Here is a 7956-nt window from a genome sequence, read left to right on the forward strand (position 1 = left end):
TTCCTTTTAAATTTTAAATTAAAATTGCACGAGCATTCGTTTTTTTTTTTCAATCGATCGATTTTTGTATCGCTATCGTATTTACAAATAACGCCGCTACTTTCGTTATTTTTTTAACATTAAACTCTGCCACTACAATAAAATATTTCACGGGAAAAAATATGATCCTCGGGCTCGAAGAGTTATGGAGGTTCATCGTCAAGCGTCGAGTAAATAATCTCCGAGAATTCCCCCTTCTTCCTATAACTTTGAAATAAATCTCTTATCCTACTTTCTTGCTCGCATTAAAATTTCACCAAGAGCTTCGAAACGAAGAACCCATACATACAACCCCCCTGGAAACGAGCGCACCTCGTACTTCGAAACCACGATCGGTCGATCGCCGATGCGGTTTAAAGCACGATTGAGACTTCCGGCGGTGGTCTCTCCCTTGCCTAATAATTTAAGGGATCATCGCTCCTTAACCAGCTACGTTTCGCTCCAGTATTTGTCTTTCAGTCGATTTCGGAGAAATTAGTCTCCAACGAGCCAGACCTCCCTCCACCAACCCTGTCTACCGTTCCTCCCTCATGCCCCACCGATTCACGACTGTATTCATCGTCTTTTTGTCCCCCGATTTCCGTTTCCATCCACGGCTGCTGCTCGTCATCCCACTCGGTCTGATTCGAAAGACCGCGTCCCTTTCTTTCCTTTCCAGCCTTCGAGTGTCAAATATTTGCGAAGCCCGGGGCTCGGCACGATCGTTCTCGAGATTACACGGGGAATGCGGGTGATCAAAAGTTGGTCGACGTGTAGAAAGAGGGGAGGAAGAGGCTGGTTGCGCGATAGATTGGCGAGATGGAGGAAGGGCGGGGTGGATAAGGGTAGGGAAGAGCGCGTGGAATCGGAGGAAGACAGCCTCGAGCAGGAGAATCGTTTTGTAATTGATAGAAGTGTTTGTTCGCGTTTGTAAATACCATTCCATTAGTGATGCCGCGAGCATGAACTACATGAACTTCTGGGGCCAAGTTTCCGGAGCTCTTTCGGCTACCGACGGTGCAGCAACCGGAAGTGAGAGAAATTGAGAGCCTCGATTGTTCTCTCGCCACTCTTTCTTCTTGCTTCATCGTACAGTTCTCTCTTCTCTTTATCCTCCATCTCTTTCCCCTTCTCGTATTCGTTTTCTACGCCTTTGTTTCGAATTTTTAACTCCTTTCCGTTAATTTTACATCATCTCGTAGTGTACATATTTTTCCATCGTATTTTCTTTTTACACCTTCCTCTCTCCCCCTCTTCTTTTCGTACTCATTGAATAATTTCACTACAAGATCTCTAGCTCCTATTTTTAATTCATCCTCAGTTCCACCTCCTTTCGTACCTCGTTAATTTTTCCATTCTTATCCTCGTTTCCCCACATTTCTCTCGATTTTATTTCCTCCCTCTAACCCTATCTATCCTTTAATTCGCATTTCAGCTCCCTCCTTCCCTCCTCCTTTCTCCGCTGTCCCATTTCTCTCCCCAACCTCTTATCCAATTTTATTTATCCCTTTTTCTCTCACCCGAATGTTCTTCTTCCTCTTATCTTGCTCACCCCTTGTGCTCCACACTGCTTGCTCGTTGCATTCAGCACGGTTTCGCAAACAGGATTGCAGTCGGTGTGCACCACGTGGAATTGCACGTGCCGTGATTTCCTTTTTGGGACGCGCCCACATACACGCATAAATCGTACACGGTCGAGGTAACACGTATACACACACGGTAAGGTCGACGGTAGATAGGTAACTCGATGGATTATGCGGCTAATTTCTAAAGTGGTCCGCAACCTCATCCTGAACTATGCGCCGTTGGCCTTAGCGGGGCGGCAGTCAGCCGATCGATTAATATCGGTCGTAAGGTTACTACCTCTGTCCTCGGCACGACGCGGCCACCCGTGCACGACCTTATCATCCATGTCCTACGATTTGTCACAATGACGCATACGTTTGCGCATTATACCGGAAATTCTCGAGAAACGAGCTCCCTTCTGGTTAATTCCGGTTTAAGGAGGCCGCCCGGATTCCTGATTTGCATAATAGCGTCGATTTGACGAGGAGAGCACGAACGTGATTTGTGGAATGGAAAGATGTATATAAAGGAGATATAATTCTTCAATCTTGTTATGACATCTTCCGATGGAATGTCTCTATTTAATTTATTCTTTTTTCCAATTTTTTTGTTATTATTTATTTGTAAAACGTTTTATGAAACTTCGATGGATTTGATATATTTTGCGAAAATTGTGATTGATAAATACTGCGACGATATTATATAGTTCGATGTACTTTATGAATCACGTTTATATAAATAATTGATAAGAGGTGATCGCATGATAGTGCACAAGTTATCACTATATGTAATATATATCTAAACAATTAAAACATTAATAATAATTAATTTTTTTACGAGATTATTTACAAGTTGTACAAGAATTTTACAAGATATTTCAAACGTTTTAATTTCATTCTATAAATTTATATTCGTTCCAGTTCTTACTTCTCATTTTCGAAATATTTTCTATCGTTCAGGAATAATGAGACGATCAAAGAGAGGAAGAATAGTCGACAAATGGTTGAATGGAATCGAGACAGTTTTATTCTGGCGAGGGGTTTCGCACTCCGGAAACGAAAGTGCGATTTTATTTGCGCAATTTCGGGCCAGCTCAAGCGGAAACGTCATTTTGTCTCGAATTTTACGGCTGATCACTCAGCGAGATTCTTCAGTCGTCGTCTTGCTCGCATTCCATCGTGGCCTCTCGCAAAAAGAGAAGCGGAATTCCTCTTTAGGGGACGTGTTCCTTCGGGTCCACGATCGAGAGATAGGGACGGGATTTTATTATATAGCGCCACCCACGATCTCACTGTAAAAATCCATGTTTCGTATGAAGCTGTGCAGCATGCAAAAAAGCATGGCTTGACGGATAATCGAGTCAGCGAAAATCGTAGCGGAACGAACGACCTGCTTTCAACTCGTAAACGTGCGACGAAATTCTCGAAACGAGAAACGATATCGATTCGCTTTTCAAAAATTTCTCTTATGGCTTTCTTCTTTTATGATAATACATTTGCTAATTGAAATTTTGCTCCTTTCGTCTTATCGATATCGAAGTCACCAGAATGAATTGCTTTTTGATTTATTTTAAATTTAAGTAATGATATAATAATATAACTCTTTAAAAATAATATAAGTGATATACAAATATATTAATAAGATTATCCTTAGTGTTTTTGAATAAAGTATGAAAAAGTATTAGAAATAAATTAGGAATAAGCTTGATGAAATCGAATTTTTAGGAGGAACCTCTGAGATGCCGTATATGTATATATTTGTATAAAAATAATAATAATAATAAATATAACCGAACATTCTCAATACTGCAAATTTTATTAAAGGCTATTTACATAAAGCTATTTTATATAAAAATTATGATGATACTAGTTTTATAATTATTAAGTACATTTTTAAATGATTTTGTACGAAAAATTTATTATTCTTTGGAAATATTTAGTTCTTTTTTAAATTATTATTATATAAAAATTAATTTAATCAACGATTCGGATAAGATTGATATTTGAATTTTAGAGGAAATTATTTTTTAACCAGAATTATCAAAATTATTATATATCAATTATTGATACAGTTTCTGTTAACCGGATTACTTTTTAATTTAGACGGATCAATTTCGATCAGATATTATATAAAGAAATAAAAAATTCATAAGTAAATTATTAAGTGGAAGAGATTGTTAAAACTTTATTTATCAATAATAAACATCTCTTATTGAAACATAATCGGTATTACCGCTGTTTTCCTCTTAAAATAAATTATCTAGCTTCTAAACATAAAAATAAGTAATAATGAAAAAGAAAATAAAATGTTGCTGGAAAATCATTTCAATTAATTCACTTTAACACGTTCGATAAGTGCGCAGAAACTGGATTTTCCAAAGTGTGGCGAATATCGATTTTTTAACAAGTACGAAAAATAGTTGAAAAACGAAGAATGCATGAAATCAAAAACAGCTGTGCACACTGATGGCGGCAACACTTGTATCGAAAATAAACACAAAAGAAAAACAGAAAAGGGGAGCTAGATATCTGGAATATTTTATCATTTTATTTAAAATCTTTTTCTTCTCCGAGTAAAGAAAAATCTTCTTCCACGTTTAAAAAAATAAAAAGAGGAAAAAATCTGGCATGTTCGAAATATCGCACAGGGTGCGTGCCTTTCAGAGAAACGTCGAAATCGAGCGGATTCTATGGGGTAAAATTGTTGTTTCCGTGGGTTGGCCGCGAGCGGATATGACGCGGTCCGAGTGAAACCTACACTCCGCCACATAACGAACCCCGCAATATTTGAGCTGGCAATGAGTAATTAAAATGCAAATTACGAGTCACGGGTAAATATGTTTGCACAAGTTGTGCCAAATGCAGCCGCGATCGCTAGGATTATCCTTTCAACAGGGCCCAATAACACGCCCTTTTTTGACGTTTACCGCTTTCTGTACACTTTCGAAATTTCGAAAGGGTGTTTGCCAGAAACGATTGAAACGAAAGATTTACACACGTTCCCTTTTTTTTCATTAACGTTTCGATAGATAGATACGAACGTTGATATTTTCGAAAGTATCCAAGTTAATACGATTTGTCGGGGATCATTGCGAAATTTCGCAATATTTACACAGTCGAGAATAATATTCAATATATCCAGTTTTATCTAGTTTCAATTTATCCGTATAAAGTAAGTAACTGTGTACTGATTTATCGATCAGTGGATTTAAAAGTAGAAGTTTTGATTGAAGCGGTTTATGTACAGGATATTTCGGAAATGGTGATGCAATTTAAATAGAGTTTATTCTTAGAGATAAGTGGAATAAATATAAGTTAGATATAGATTTATAATGCGCTTCATTTTCATCTGTCTAAAATAATTATTTCGTTCATTTAAATCAGTTTAAGTATTTCAAGATAATTTTAAAAAGTAATAAACAGTAATTTTGTGATTTACTTATAGATTATAAATGATAAGATAACAGTTAAAATATTTGCACAATTTTTTCAAAACTTTTACTCTCGTTACTACACATTATACACACGGCACAAATGTATAATCATCGACGAACGTATAATTATATACACGTATAGATGATTAAATTTGTCCCATGAAAAATATCGAGAAACCGAAACGTTGCAAATTCTTGAAATACACATGTATCATTCAATGGAATGGAACATCTCAAAATAAGCACTCGAACAATGCGAATCGTACACGAATTCTCGTTCCACTGTTTACATTGAATTCGCCCTTTCTATTTCCGCGTGGCCGCGCCTCTTCCAACACGTTCCGCCTCCGTGTCTTCACCCTTTCACTGCCTCCCTGCTTGTCTTCGCGCGAGCCAACCCATTTTACGGTCCCCGACCTCCGACTCGCAACTCGCGCCACTACTGAGCGTGCTAATTACCGCGGTTCTGATTACCTCGCCAACCGAAGGGAGATAATTGCACGCGATGCATCCGAGGGGGCGACATTCCGCGCGAAAATACCATTACGCGGCCGTTCTTTCTTGTCGAATCGTTCTCGATATTCGGCCACCCTCCCCCCAATCACAGCGATTGGATTTGATCCAAGTCGAGATATCCATTTCGAATGAAAATCGAATTATAATTTTAACGATTTTGAAGGTAAAACTTTCTTTTTTTTTTTTTTTATTCGAGATAGTCACGTTCGAATATTTGCTCCTAGTTTTTTAGTTTCTTTGCTTCTGCGGTAAAATTTGTAGTAATTTTTATTTAAAGATTGTTTTGTTTAACAAAAGAAATAATTTTGAAGAGGTTTCTGTGTCGAAAATTCTTCTAAATCGATTTCGTATGAAATGATAATTAATAAGTATGGTAGGCTATATTATGAATGAATTTGATTTTGGGCCAAAGTGATAGATTTTATCGAGCAGATATATCTGTCATTAGATCATAGCAAGTGTCACAATCAATTTGAGCGGGTAATCTACGATCTACCATTTTCAATGTGACGTATATGATAATACTCGTAATATTAGTTGTCAATAATTTAATTATTCGTTAGTAAATTCGTTCGTTAATCCGAATTTACAATTGCCATTGATAGACGCAAATGGATATTTTTGCATATTACAATAGAATCTTCTCTAAATTGTTCTCTTATCGAAATACATTTTATATTTAATATTTATAGCAATATTTATATACAATCTTATGTATATTTTATGTACACTTTCAATTAAATGAATCTTAAAAAACTAATAACCAGCAACTGTATATTAAAATACGTGAATTTGAATTTTGTAAAATTTGTGTATAAAAGGAGAAGGAAAGAGAATTGTTCTACATGTTCTCTGTGTATTGCAATATGTTATTTTCTCTATGTGAAATGTTATCGCATTATGTTTTTGCTTTTTATTTTTTTAAAAAGTTGTTTAATCTATCTATGTAATAAAATGTTTTATTACATAATATGGATCGAATTTTAAAGCAATGTAACAGTAATGAAAATTTGGAAATTTATTTGGAAATTTATTGCAGATTAAAATGAATGTATATAAAATTTAAATTTGTTTTCACATATATATAAATGTGAAATTTCATTAGTTTAATAATTATGTATACATATAATTATGTACAAATAATTATGAAATCCGTATATAAATAATGTAATAATTTTCTCACCATATATCAATCAAATAATTTCTAGTATGTTATCATTTAAGTATAAGTATTCTATATATATTGTCAAAAATTGATTTTTGATTATTTTTTTTGTATATGGAATGTAAAAAAGAAAAAGGCATCGAATGATTTTTGATGAGTTAAAATTATTGAAATTTTTACCGATGTATGATTATAAATTGATATATTGAAAAATAGTGAATATAGTTAATAAATCAATGTATAATACTACGATATTTAAATAAATTTTATAAATAGGTGATATTTGATTCCGATTAAAATTGATTATATTTCTTTGTCAAAATTCAGAGTGAAAAATAATGATTTGCGATCATTATTGCTCTCATTCAAATGTTTCATATAAAATTTCATTTTAAATCGACACTTTGTTAATTATCGTTCCACGCTTGTATCCATTAATTTACACAATTGTTGACGCTAGTTATTTTCTTTCTCCATTTTGCATTCGATTGGATGTTAACTGAACTGCGATTTATCATAAAAAATGTTTTCAATTTTATTACTGAATATATCAAAGATAATATCATTCGTTAATTTAATTTTATCAAAATATTATATAATTCATCAAGAAATTCATAATTCATTCAATCAGAAATAATTATGATATTATGAATTTTTCTATAAACACACGTGACACATCACAGTAGGATCACGGATAATAATCGAACACAACTAAAAATAGTTTTTCATTAAAATTTTAGGTCACAACTTCGTTTACCGATTATGATTAACCATAATCTTAAATAATGAATTATCGATTACTATTCTGAATTTATATAACGAACGAACGAATTTGTATATGTAAATGAGAGTGAAGTATATTTATATCTTGAAGTTACTTATATCCTGAGTAATCGAATAATAAGATACTTTATTAGTTACTAAAATTTCCTAACTACTAATATTAAAATATTAGGATTTTTTAACCATCATTAGTCTCATTTTATCTCACTCTATAATCATCTTTAACCGTATTTAAATTCTGATTACACATTTAATCATTAATTACAATTACTTTTAATTATCGATCATATCGTTACAACTAATCATAATCAATATCCATTATTCATTCTTAATAAAAATTGATTTATTAATCACTAGTCAATTCATAATCATTAATCCATTTCATATGATTCATTTAAATCACTCAATTGTGATTATTCTTTATCCAACTTTGCACAATATTTATCTAATGATAAAAAGTTAAAAAAAGAAGAAT

This window comes from Apis cerana, linkage group LG6 (assembly GCF_029169275.1).
Source record: "Apis cerana isolate GH-2021 linkage group LG6, AcerK_1.0, whole genome shotgun sequence".
Lineage (NCBI taxonomy): Eukaryota > Metazoa > Arthropoda > Insecta > Hymenoptera > Apidae > Apis > Apis cerana.